The sequence below is a fragment of the Lissotriton vulgaris genome, unplaced genomic scaffold (genome assembly GCF_964263255.1).
Source record: "Lissotriton vulgaris unplaced genomic scaffold, aLisVul1.2 SCAFFOLD_289, whole genome shotgun sequence".
In the NCBI taxonomy this organism is placed as follows: domain Eukaryota; kingdom Metazoa; phylum Chordata; class Amphibia; order Caudata; family Salamandridae; genus Lissotriton; species Lissotriton vulgaris.
In genome coordinates, this window is record NW_028246260.1 from 811,345 (window position 1) to 825,902 (window position 14,558).

Below are 14,558 nucleotides of genomic sequence, written 5' to 3' on the forward strand. Positions count from 1 at the left end.
TGCTTCAGAAATGTGGAAAATTGTCCGTTTTCAAATGTTTTATTTTTGAACGTCAGTTCACATTTGTAGGTTGATCATCAGTGTTAGAGCTAAAATTAGCATGTTTAAAGTGAGTTTCATGCTTCCAGGGGCCCTAAACACAAGATTTATGGAATGGTTAAAAGTGCATGAAAATGGCCAATTTACTCACTCTGAGTTCTCAAAAAGGGTTTCTTCACCCCGGGAAGTTAATTAAATACCATTTCGAGGCATTTAATGTTCAAGCAAAAACGGCTGATTTTCGACAAAAGAGATAACACCCCCCCATTACGTCATGCTTCAGAAATGTGGAAAATGATCCGTTTTCAAATGTTTTATTTTTGAACGTCAGTTCACATTTGTAGGTGGATCATCAGTGTTATAGCTAAAATTAGCATGTTTAAAGTGATTTTCATGCTTCCAGGGGCTCGGGAAGTGAATTAAATACTATTTGGAGGCATTTAATGTTCAAGCAAAAATGGCAGATTTTTGACAAAAGAGATAACACCCCCCCCATTACGTCATTCTTCAGAAATGTGGAACATGGTCCATTTTCAAATGTTTTATTTTTGAACGTCAGTTCACATTTGTAGGTGGATCATCAGTGTTAGAGCTAAAATTAGCATGTTTAAAGTGATTTTCATGCTTCCAGGGGCTCGGGAAGTGAATTAAATACTATTTGGAGGCATTTAATGTTCACGCAAAAACGGCTGATTTTCGACAAAAGAGATAACACCCCCCTATTACGTCATGCTTCAGAAATGTGGAAAATGGTCAGTTTTCAAATGTTTTATTTTTGAACGTCAGTTCACATTTGTAGGTGGATCATCAGTGTTAGAGCTAAAATTAGCATGTTTAAAGTGATTTTCATGCTTCCAGGGGCTCGGGAAGTGAATTAAATACTATTTGGAGGCATTTAATGTTCACGCAAAAACGGCTGATTTTTGACAAAAGAGATAACACCCCCCTATTACGTCATGCTTCAGAAATGTGGAAAATGGTCCGTTTTCAAATGTTTTATTTTTGAACGTCAGTTCACATTTGTAGGTTGATCATCAGTGTTAGAGCTAAAATTAGCATGTTTAAAGTGATTTTCATGCTTCCAGGGGCCCTAAACACCAGATTTATGGAATGGTTAAAAGTGCATGAAAATGGCCAATTTACTCACTCTGAGTTCTCAAAAAGGGTTTCTTCACCCCGGAAAGTTAATTAAATACCATTTGGAGGCATTTAATGTTCAAGCAAAAACGGCTGATTTTTGACAAAAGAGATAACACCCCCCCATTACGTCATGCTTCAGAAATGTGGAAAATGGTCCGTTTTCAAATGTTTTATTTTTGAACGTCAGTTCACATTTGTAGGTTGATCATCAGTGTTAGAGCTAAAATTAGCATGTTTAAAGTGATTTTCATGCTTCCAGGGGCCCTAAACACAAGATTTATGGAATGGTTAAAAGTGCATGAAAATGGCCAATTTACTCACTCTGAGTTCTCAAAAAGGGTTTCTTCACCCCGGGAAGTTAATTAAATACCATTTTGAGGCATTTAATGTTCAAGCAAAAACGGCTGATTTTTGACAATAGAGATAACACCAACCCATTACGTCATGCGTCAGAAATGTGGAGACTGGTCCGTTTTCAAATGTTTTATTTTTGAACGTCAGTTCACATTTGTAGGTTGATCATCAGTGTTAGAGCTAAAATTAGCATGTTTAAAGTGATTTTCATGCTTCCAGGGGCTCGGGAAGTGAATTAAATACTATTTGGAGGCATTTAATGTTCAAGCAAAAATGGCAGATTTTTGACAAAAGAGATAACACCCCCCCATTACGTCATGCTTCAGAAATGTGCAACATGGTCCGTTTTCAAATGTTTTATTTTTGAACGTCAGTTCACATTTGTAGGTGGATTATCAGTGTTAGAGCTAAAATTAGCATGTTTAAAGTGATTTTCATGCTTCCAGGGGCCCTAAACACAAGATTTATGGAATGGTTAAAAGTGCATGAAAATGGCCAATTTACTCACTCTGAGTTCTCAAAAAGGGTTTCTTCACCCCGGGAAGTTAATTAAATACCATTTGGAGGCATTTAATGTTCAAGCAAAAATGGCTGATTTTCGACAAAAGAGATAACACCCCCCATTACGTCATGCTTCAGAAATGTGGTAAATGGCCCTTTTTCAAATGTTTTATTTTTGAACGTCAGTTCACATTTGTAGGTTGATCATCAGTGTTAGAGATAAAATTAGCCTGTTTAAAGTGATTTTCATGCTTCCAGGGGCTCGGGAAGTGAATTAAATACTATTTGGAGGCATTTAATGTTCAAGCAAAAACGGCAGATTTTTGACAAAAGAGATAACACCCCCCATTACGTCATGCTTCAGAAATGTGGAAAATTGTCCGTTTTCAAATGTTTTATTTTTGAACGTCAGTTCACATTTGTAGGTTGATCATCAGTGTTAGAGCTAAAATTAGCATGTTTAAAGTGAGTTTCATGCTTCCAGGGGCCCTAAACACAAGATTTATGGAATGGTTAAAAGTGCATGAAAATGGCCAATTTACTCACTCTGAGTTCTCAAAAAGGGTTTCTTCACCCCGGGAAGTTAATTAAATACCATTTCGAGGCATTTAATGTTCAAGCAAAAACGGCTGATTTTCGACAAAAGAGATAACACCCCCCCATTACGTCATGCTTCAGAAATGTGGAAAATGATCCGTTTTCAAATGTTTTATTTTTGAACGTCAGTTCACATTTGTAGGTGGATCATCAGTGTTAGAGCTAAAATTAGCATGTTTAAAGTGATTTTCATGCTTCCAGGGGCTCGGGAAGTGAATTAAATACTATTTGGAGGCATTTAATGTTCAAGCAAAAACGGCTGATTTTTGACAAAAGAGATAACACCCCCCCATTACGTCATGCTTCAGAAATGTGGAGACTGGTCCGTTTTCAAATGTTTTATTTTTGAACGTCAGTTCACATTTGTAGGTTGATCATCAGTAATAGAGCTAAAATTAGCATGTTTAAAGTGATTTTCATGCTTCCAGGGGCTCGGGAAGTGAATTAAATACTATTTGGAGGCATTTAATGTTCAAGCAAAAATGGCTGATTTTTGACAAAAGAGATAACACCCCCCCATTACGTCATTCTTCAGAAATGTGGAACATGGTCCGTTTTCAAATGTTTTATTTTTGAACGTCAGTTCACATTTGTAGGTGGATCATCAGTGTTAGAGCTAAAATTAGCATGTTTAAAGTGATTTTCATGCTTCCAGGGGCCCTAAACACCAGATTTATGGAATGGTTAAAAGTGCATGAAAATGGCCAATTTACTCACTCTGAGTTCTCAAAAAGGGTTTCTTCACCCCGGGAAGTTAATTAAATACCATTTGGAGGCATTTAATGTTCAAGCAAAAACAGCTGATTTTCGGTAAAAGAGATAACACCCCCCCCCCATTACGTCATGCTTCAGAAATGTGGAAAATGGCCCGTTTTCAAATGTTTTATTTTTGAACGTCAGTTCACATTTGTAGGTGGATTATCAGTGTTAGAGCTAAAATTAGCATGTTTAAAGTGATTTTCATGCTTCCAGGGGCCCTAAACACCAGATTTATGGAATGGTTAAAAGTGCATGAAAATGGCCAATTTACTCACTCTGAGTTCTCAAAAAGGGTTTCTTCACCCCGGGAAGTTAATTAAATACCATTTGGAGGCATTTAATGTTCAAGCAAAAACGGCTGATTTTCAGTAAAAGAGATAACACCCCCCCCCATTACGTCATGCTTCAGAAATGTGGAAAATGATCCGTTTTCAAATGTTTTATTTTTGAACGTCAGTTCACATTTGTAGGTGGATCATCAGTGTTAGAGCTAAAATTAGCATGTTTAAAGTGATTTTCATGCTTCCAGGGGCTCGGGAAGTGAATTAAATACTATTTGGAGGCATTTAATGTTCAAGCAAAAACGGCTGATTTTTGACAAAAGAGATAACACCCCCCATTACGTCATGCTTCAGAAATGTGGAAAATGGTCCGTTTTCAAATGTTTTATTTTTGAACGTCAGTTCACATTTGTAGGTTGATCATCAGTGTTAGAGCTAAAATTAGCATGTTTAAAGTGATTTTCATGCTTCCAGGGGCCCTAAACACAAGATTTATGGAATGGTTAAAAGTGCATGAAAATGGCCAATTTACTCACTCTGAGTTCTCAAAAAGGGTTTCTTCACCCTGGGAAGTTAATTAAATACCATTTTGAGGCATTTAATGTTCAAGCAAAAACGGCTGATTTTCGACAAAAGAGATAACACCCCCCCATTACGTCATGCTTCAGAAATGTGGAAAATGGCCCGTTTTCAAATGTTTTATTTTTGAACGTCAGTTCACATTTGTAGGTTGATCATCAGTGTTAGAGCTAAAATTAGCCTGTTTAAAGTGATTTTCATGCTTCCAGGGGCTCGGGAAGTGAATTAAATACTATTTGGAGGCATTAAATGTTCAAGCAAAAACAGGTGATTGTTGACAAAAGAGATAACACCCCCCCATTACGTCATGCTTCAGAAATGTGGAACATGGTCTGTTTTCAAATGTTTCATTTTTGAACGTCAGTTCACATTTGTAGGTGCATCATCAGTGTTAGAGCTAAAATTAGCATGTTTAAAGTGATTTTCATGCTTCCAGGGGCCCTAAACACAAGATTTATGGAATGGTTAAAAGTGCATGAAAATGGCCAATTTACTCACTCTGAGTTCTCAAAAAGGGTTTCTTCACCCCGGGAAGTTAATTAAATACCATTTGGAGGCATTTAATGTTCAAGCAAAAACGGCTGATTTTCGACAAAAGAGATAACACCCCCCATTACGTCATGCTTCAGAAATGTGGAGAATGGTCCGTTTTCAAATGTTTTATTTTTGAACGTCAGTTCACATTTGTAGGTTGATCATCAGTGTTAGAGCTAAAATTAGCTTGTTTAAAGTTATTTTCATGCTTCCAGGGGCTCGGGAAGTGAATTAAATACTATTTGGAGGCATTTAATGTTCAAGCAAAAACGGCAGATTTTTGACAAAAGAGATAACACCCCCCATTACGTCATGCTTCAGAAATGTGGAAAATTGTCCATTTTCAAATGTTTTATTTTTGAACGTCAGTTCACATTTGTAGGTTGATCATCAGTATTAGAGCTAAAATTAGCCTGTTTAAAGTGATTTTCATGCTTCCAGGGGCTCGGGAAGTGAATTAAATACTATTTGGAGGCATTTAATGTTCAAGCAAAAACAGGTGATTGTTGACAAAAGAGATAACACCCCCCCCATTACGTCATGCTTCAGAAATGTGGAACATGGTCCGTTTTCAAATGTTTTATTTTTGAACGTCAGTTCACATTTGTAGGTGGATCATCAGTGTTGGAGCTAAAATTAGCATGTTTAAAGTGATTTTCATGCTTCCCGGGGCCCTAAACACAAGATTTATGGAATGGTTAAAAGTGCATGAAAATGGCCAATTTACTCACTCTGAGTTCTCAAAAAGGGTTTCTTCACCCCGGGAAGTTAATTAAATACCATTTGGAGGCATTTAATGTTCAAGCAAAAATGGCTGATTTTCGACAAAAGAGATAACACCCCCCATTACGTCATGCTTTAGAAATGTGGAGAATGGTCCGTTTTCAAATGTTTTATTTTTGATCATCAGTTCACATTTGTAGGTGGATCATCAGTATTAGAGCTAAAATTAGCATGTTTAAAGTGATTTTCATGCTTCCCGGGGCTCGGGAAGTGAATTAAATACTATTTGGAGGCATTTAATGTTCACGCAAAAACGGCTGATTTTTGACAAAAGAGATAACACCCCCCCATTACGTCATGCTTCAGAAATGTGGAAAATGGTCCATTTTCAAATGTTTTATTTTTGAACGTCAGTTCACATTTGTAGGTTGATCATCAGTGTTAGAGCTAAAATTAGCATGTTTAAAGTGATTTTCATGCTTCCAGGGGCTCGGGAAGTGAATTAAATACTATTTGGAGGCATTTAATGTTCAAGCAAAAACGGCTGATTTTTGACAAAAGAGATAACACCCCCCATTACGTCATGCTTCAGAAATGTGGAAAATGGTCCGTTTTCAAATGTTTTATTTTTGAACGTCAGTTCACATTTGTAGGTTGATCATCAGTAATAGAGCTAAAATTAGCATGTTTGAAGTGATTTTCATGCTTCCAGGGGCTCGGGAAGTGAATTAAATACTATTTGGAGGCATTTAATGTTCAAGCAAAAATGGCAGATTTTTGACAAAAGAGATAACACCCCCCCCATTACGTCATTCTTCAGAAATGTGGAACATGGTCCATTTTCAAATGTTTTATTTTTGAACGTCAGTTCACATTTGTAGGTGGATCATCAGTGTTAGAGCTAAAATTAGCATGTTTAAAGTGATTTTCATGCTTCCAGGGGCTCGGGAAGTGAATTAAATACTATTTGGAGGCATTTAATGTTCACGCAAAAACGGCTGATTTTCGACAAAAGAGATAACACCCCCCTATTACGTCATGCTTCAGAAATGTGGAAAATGGTCAGTTTTCAAATGTTTTATTTTTGAACGTCAGTTCACATTTGTAGGTGGATCATCAGTGTTAGAGCTAAAATTAGCATGTTTAAAGTGATTTTCATGCTTCCAGGGGCTCGGGAAGTGAATTAAATACTATTTGGAGGCATTTAATGTTCACGCAAAAACGGCTGATTTTTGACAAAAGAGATAACACCCCCCTATTACGTCATGCTTCAGAAATGTAGAAAATGGTCCGTTTTCAAATGTTTTATTTTTGAACGTCAGTTCACATTTGTAGGTTGATCATCAGTGTTAGAGCTAAAATTAGCATGTTTAAAGTGATTTTCATGCTTCCAGGGGCCCTAAACACCAGATTTATGGAATGGTTAAAAGTGCATGAAAATGGCCAATTTACTCACTCTGAGTTCTCAAAAAGGGTTTCTTCACCCCGGGAAGTTAATTAAATACCATTTGGAGGCATTTAATGTTCAAGCAAAAACGGCTGATTTTTGACAAAAGAGATAACACCCCCCCCATTACGTCATGCTTCAGAAATGTGGAAAATGGTCCGTTTTCAAATGTTTTATTTTTGAACGTCAGTTCACATTTGTAGGTTGATCATCAGTGTTAGAGCTAAAATTAGCATGTTTAAAGTGATTTTCATGCTTCCAGGGGCCCTAAACACAAGATTTATGGAATGGTTAAAAGTGCATGAAAATGGCCAATTTACTCACTCTGAGTTCTCAAAAAGGGTTTCTTCACCCCGGGAAGTTAATTAAATACCATTTTGAGGCATTTAATGTTCAAGCAAAAACGGCTGATTTTTGACAAAAGAGATAACACCAACCCATTACGTCATGCGTCAGAAATGTGGAGACTGGTCCGTTTTCAAATGTTTTATTTTTGAACGTCAGTTCACATTTGTAGGTTGATCATCAGTGTTAGAGCTAAAATTAGCATGTTTAAAGTGATTTTCATGCTTCCAGGGGCTCGGGAAGTGAATTAAATACTATTTGGAGGCATTTAATGTTCACGCAAAAACGGCTGATTTTTGACAAAAGAGATAACACCCCCCCATTACGTCATGCTTCAGAAATGTTGAAAATGGTCCATTTTCAAATGTTTTATTTTTGAACGTCAGTTCACATTTGTAGGTTGATCATCAGTGTTAGAGCTAAAATTAGCATGTTTAAAGTGATTTTCATGCTTCCAGGGGCTCGGGAAGTGAATTAAATACTATTTGGAGGCATTTAATGTTCAAGCAAAAACGGCTGATTTTTGACAAAAGAGATAACACCCCCCATTACGTCATGCTTCAGAAATGTGGAAAATGGTCCGTTTTCAAATGTTTTATTTTTGAACGTCAGTTCACATTTGTAGGTTGATCATCAGTAATAGAGCTAAAATTAGCATGTTTGAAGTGATTTTCATGCTTCCAGGGGCTCGGGAAGTGAATTAAATACTATTTGGAGGCATTTAATGTTCAAGCAAAAATGGCAGATTTTTGACAAAAGAGATAACACCCCCCCCATTACGTCATTCTTCAGAAATGTGGAACATGGTCCATTTTCAAATGTTTTATTTTTGAACGTCAGTTCACATTTGTAGGTGGATCATCAGTGTTAGAGCTAAAATTAGCATGTTTAAAGTGATTTTCATGCTTCCAGGGGCTCGGGAAGTGAATTAAATACTATTTGGAGGCATTTAATGTTCACGCAAAAACGGCTGATTTTCGACAAAAGAGATAACACCCCCCTATTACGTCATGCTTCAGAAATGTGGAAAATGGTCAGTTTTCAAATGTTTTATTTTTGAACGTCAGTTCACATTTGTAGGTGGATCATCAGTGTTAGAGCTAAAATTAGCATGTTTAAAGTGATTTTCATGCTTCCAGGGGCTCGGGAAGTGAATTAAATACTATTTGGAGGCATTTAATGTTCACGCAAAAACGGCTGATTTTTGACAAAAGAGATAACACCCCCCTATTACGTCATGCTTCAGAAATGTGGAAAATGGTCCGTTTTCAAATGTTTTATTTTTGAACGTCAGTTCACATTTGTAGGTTGATCATCAGTGTTAGAGCTAAAATTAGCATGTTTAAAGTGATTTTCATGCTTCCAGGGGCCCTAAACACCAGATTTATGGAATGGTTAAAAGTGCATGAAAATGGCCAATTTACTCACTCTGAGTTCTCAAAAAGGGTTTCTTCACCCCGGGAAGTTAATTAAATACCATTTGGAGGCATTTAATGTTCAAGCAAAAACGGCTGATTTTTGACAAAAGAGATAACACCCCCCCCATTACGTCATGCTTCAGAAATGTGGAAAATGGTCCGTTTTCAAATGTTTTATTTTTGAACGTCAGTTCACATTTGTAGGTTGATCATCAGTGTTAGAGCTAAAATTAGCATGTTTAAAGTGATTTTCATGCTTCCAGGGGCCCTAAACACAAGATTTATGGAATGGTTAAAAGTGCATGAAAATGGCCAATTTACTCACTCTGAGTTCTCAAAAAGGGTTTCTTCACCCCGGGAAGTTAATTAAATACCATTTTGAGGCATTTAATGTTCAAGCAAAAACGGCTGATTTTTGACAAAAGAGATAACACCAACCCATTACGTCATGCGTCAGAAATGTGGAGACTGGTCCGTTTTCAAATGTTTTATTTTTGAACGTCAGTTCACATTTGTAGGTTGATCATCAGTGTTAGAGCTAAAATTAGCATGTTTAAAGTGATTTTCATGCTTCCAGGGGCTCGGGAAGTGAATTAAATACTATTTGGAGGCATTTAATGTTCAAGCAAAAATGGCAGATTTTTGACAAAAGAGATAACACCCCCCCATTACGTCATGCTTCAGAAATGTGCAACATGGTCCGTTTTCAAATGTTTTATATTTGAACGTCAGTTCACATTTGTAGGTTGATCATCAGTGTTAGAGCTAAAATTAGCATGTTTAAAGTGAGTTTCATGCTTCCAGGGGCCCTAAACACAGTATTATGGAATGGTTAAAAGTGCATGAAAATGGCCAATTTACTCACTCTGAGTTCTCAAAAAGGGTTTCTTCACCCCGGGAAGTTAATTAAATACCATTTGGAGGCATTTAATGTTCAAGCAAAAACGGCTGATTTTCGACAAAAGAGATAACACCCCCCATTACGTCATGCTTCAGAAATGTGGTAAATGGCCCTTTTTCAAATGTTTTATTTTTGAACGTCAGTTCACATTTGTAGGTTGATCATCAGTGTTAGAGATAAAATTAGCCTGTTTAAAGTGATTTTCATGCTTCCAGGGGCTCGGGCAGTGAATTAAATACTATTTGGAGGCATTTAATGTTCAAGCAAAAACAGGTGATTGTTGACAAAAGAGATAACACCCCCCCATTACGTCATGCTTCAGAAATGTGGAACATGGTCCGTTTTCAAATGTTTTATTTTTGAACGTCAGTTCACATTTGTAGGTGGATTATCAGTGTTAGAGCTAAAATTAGCATGTTTAAAGTGATTTTCATGCTTCCAGGGGCCCTAAACACAAGATTTATGGAATGGTTAAAAGTGCATGAAAATGGCCAATTTACTCACTCTGAGTTCTCAAAAAGGGTTTCTTCACCCCAGGAAGTTAATTAAATACCATTTGGAGGCATTTAATGTTCAATCAAAAACGGCTGATTTTCGACAAAAGAGATAACACCCCCATTACGTCATGCTTCAGAAATGTGGAGAATGGTCCGTTTTCAAATGTGTTATTTTTGAACGTCAGTTCACATTTGTAGGTTGATCATCAGTGTTAGAGCTAAAATTAGCTTGTTTAAATTTATTTTCATGCTTCCAGGGGCTCGGGAAGTGAATTAAATACTATTTGGAGGCATTTAATGTTCAAGCAAAAACGGCAGATTTTTGACAAAAGAGATAACACCCCCCATTACGTCATGCTTCAGAAATGTGGAAAATTGTCCGTTTTCAAATGTTTTATTTTTGAACGTCAGTTCACATTTGTAGGTTGATCATCAGTGTTAGAGCTAAAATTAGCATGTTTAAAGTGAGTTTCATGCTTCCAGGGGCCCTAAACACAAGATTTATGGAATGGTTAAAAGTGCATGAAAATGGCCAATTTACTCACTCTGAGTTCTCAAAAAGGGTTTCTTCACCCCGGGAAGTTAATTAAATACCATTTCGAGGCATTTAATGTTCAAGCAAAAACGGCTGATTTTCGACAAAAGAGATAACACCCCCCCATTACGTCATGCTTCAGAAATGTGGAAAATGATCCGTTTTCAAATGTTTTATTTTTGAACGTCAGTTCACATTTGTAGGTGGATCATCAGTGTTAGAGCTAAAATTAGCATGTTGAAAGTGATTTTCATGCTTCCAGGGGCTCGGGAAGTGAATTAAATACTATTTGGAGGCATTTAATGTTCAAGCAAAAACGGCTGATTTTTGACAAAAGAGATAACACCCCCCCATTACGTCATGCTTCAGAAATGTGGAGACTGGTCCGTTTTCAAATGTTTTATTTTTGAACGTCAGTTCACATTTGTAGGTTGATCATCAGTAATAGAGCTAAAATTAGCATGTTTAAAGTGATTTTCATGCTTCCAGGGGCTCGGGAAGTGAATTAAATACTATTTGGAGGCATTTAATGTTCAAGCAAAAATGGCTGATTTTTGACAAAAGAGATAACACCCCCCCATTACGTCATTCTTCAGAAATGTGGAACATGGTCCGTTTTCAAATGTTTTATTTTTGAACGTCAGTTCACATTTGTAGGTGGATCATCAGTGTTAGAGCTAAAATTAGCATGTTTAAAGTGATTTTCATGCTTCCAGGGGCCCTAAACACCAGATTTATGGAATGGTTAAAAGTGCATGAAAATGGCCAATTTACTCACTCTGAGTTCTCAAAAAGGGTTTCTTCACCCCGGGAAGTTAATTAAATACCATTTGGAGGCATTTAATGTTCAAGCAAAAACAGCTGATTTTCGGTAAAAGAGATAACACCCCCCCCCCCCATTACGTCATGCTTCAGAAATGTGGAAAATGGCCCGTTTTCAAATGTTTTATTTTTGAACATCAGTTCACATTTGTAGGTGGATTATCAGTGTTAGAGCTAAAATTAGCATGTTTAAAGTGATTTTCATGCTTCCAGGGGCCCTAAACACCAGATTTATGGAATGGTTAAAAGTGCATGAAAATGGCCAATTTACTCACTCTGAGTTCTCAAAAAGGGTTTCTTCACCCCGGGAAGTTAATTAAATACCATTTGGAGGCATTTAATGTTCAAGCAAAAACGGCTGATTTTCAGTAAAAGAGATAACACCCCCCCCATTACGTCATGCTTCAGAAATGTGGAAAATGATCTGTTTTCAAATGTTTTATTTTTGAACGTCAGTTCACATTTGTAGGTGGATCATCAGTGTTAGAGCTAAAATTAACATGTTTAAAGTGATTTTCATGCTTCCAGGGGCTCGGGAAGTGAATTAAATACTATTTGGAGGCATTTAATGTTCAAGCAAAAACGGCTGATTTTTGACAAAAGAGATAACACCCCCCATTACGTCATGCTTCAGAAATGTGGAAAATGGTCCGTTTTCAAATGTTTTATTTTTGAACGTCAGTTCACATTTGTAGGTTGATCATCAGTGTTAGAGCTAAAATTAGCATGTTTAAAGTGATTTTCATGCTTCCAGGGGCCCTAAACACAAGATTTATGGAATGGTTAAAAGTGCATGAAAATGGCCAATTTACTCACTCTGAGTTCTCAAAAAGGGTTTCTTCACCCTGGGAAGTTAATTAAATACCATTTTGAGGCATTTAATGTTCAAGCAAAAACGGCTGATTTTTGACAAAAGAGATAACACCAACCCATTACGTCATGCGTCAGAAATGTGGAGACTGGTCCGTTTTCAAATGTTTTATTTTTGAACGTCACTTCACATTTGTAGGTTGATCATCAGTGTTAGAGCTAAAATTAGCATGTTTAAAGTGATTTTCATGCTTCCAGGGGCTCGGGAAGTGAATTAAATACCATTTGGAGGCATTTAATGTTCAAGCAAAAACGGCTGATTTTCGACAAAAGAGATAACACCCCCCCATTACGTCATGCTTCAGAAATGTGGAAAATGGCCCGTTTTCAAATGTTTTATTTTTGAACGTCAGTTCACATTTGTAGGTTGATCATCAGTGTTAGAGCTAAAATTAGCCTGTTTAAAGTGATTTTCATGCTTCCAGGGGCTCGGGAAGTGAATTAAATACTATTTGGAGGCATTAAATGTTCAAGCAAAAACAGGTGATTGTTGACAAAAGAGATAACACCCCCCCATTACGTCATGCTTCAGAAATGTGGAACATGGTCTGTTTTCAAATGTTTCATTTTTGAACGTCAGTTCACATTTGTAGGTGCATCATCAGTGTTAGAGCTAAAATTAGCATGTTTAAAGTGATTTTCATGCTTCCAGGGGCCCTAAACACAAGATTTATGGAATGGTTAAAAGTGCATGAAAATGGCCAATTTACTCACTCTGAGTTCTCAAAAAGGGTTTCTTCACCCCGGGAAGTTAATTAAATACCATTTGGAGGCATTTAATGTTCAAGCAAAAACGGCTGATTTTCGACAAAAGAGATAACACCCCCCATTACGTCATGCTTCAGAAATGTGGAGAATAGTCCGTTTTCAAATGTTTTATTTTTGAACGTCAGTTCACATTTGTAGGTTGATCATCAGTGTTAGAGCTAAAATTAGCTTGTTTAAAGTTATTTTCATGCTTCCAGGGGCTCGGGAAGTGAATTAAATACTATTTGGAGGCATTTAATGTTCAAGCAAAAACGGCAGATTTTTGACAAAAGAGATAACACCCCCCATTACGTCATGCTTCAGAAATGTGGAAAATTGTCCATTTTCAAATGTTTTATTTTTGAACGTCAGTTCACATTTGTAGGTTGATCATCAGTGTTAGAGCTAAAATTTGCATGTTTAAAGTTAGTTTCATGCTTCCAGGGGCCCTAAACACAAGATTTATGGAATGGTTAAAAGTGCATGAAAATGGCCAATTTACTCACTCTGAGTTCTCAAAAAGGGTTTCTTCACCCCGGGAAGTTACTTAAATACCATTTCGAGGCATTTAATGTTCAAGCAAAAACGGCTGATTTTTGACAAAAGAGATAACACCCCCCCATTATGTCATGCTTCAGAAATGTGGAGACTGGTCCGTTTTCAAATGTTTTATTTTTGAACGTCAGTTCACATTTGTAGGTTGATCATCAGTAATAGAGCTAAAATTAGCATGTTTAAAGTGATTTTCATGCTTCCAGGGGCTCGGGAAGTGAATTAAATACTATTTGGAGGCATTTAATGTTCAAGCAAAAATGGATGATTTTTGACAAAAGAGATAACACCCCCCCATTACGTCATTCTTCAGAAATGTGGAACATGGTCCGTTTTCAAATGTTTTATTTTTGAACGTCAGTTCACATTTGTAGGTGGATCATCAGTGTTAGAGCTAAAATTAGCATGTTTAAAGTGATTTTCATGCTTCCAGGGGCCCTAAACACCAGATTTATGGAATGGTTAAAAGTGCATGAAAATGGCCAATTTACTCACTCTGAGTTCTCAAAAAGGGTTTCTTCACCCCGGGAAGTTAATTAAATACCATTTGGAGGCATTTAATGTTCAAGCAAAAACGGCTGATTTTCGGTAAAAGAGATAACACCCCCCCCCCCATTACGTCATGCTTCAGAAATGTGGAAAATGATCCGTTTTCAAATGTTTTATTTTTGAACGTCAGTTCACATTTGTAGGTGGATCATCAGTGTTAGAGCTAAAATTAGCATGTTTAAAGTGATTTTCATGCTTCCAGGGGCTCGGGAAGTGAATTAAATACTATTTGGAGGCATTTAATGTTCAAGCAAAAACAGGTGATTGTTGACAAAAGAGATAACACCCCCCCATTACGTCATGCTTCAGAAATGTGGAACATGGTCCGTTTTCAAATGTTTTATTTTTGAACGTCAGTTCACATTTGT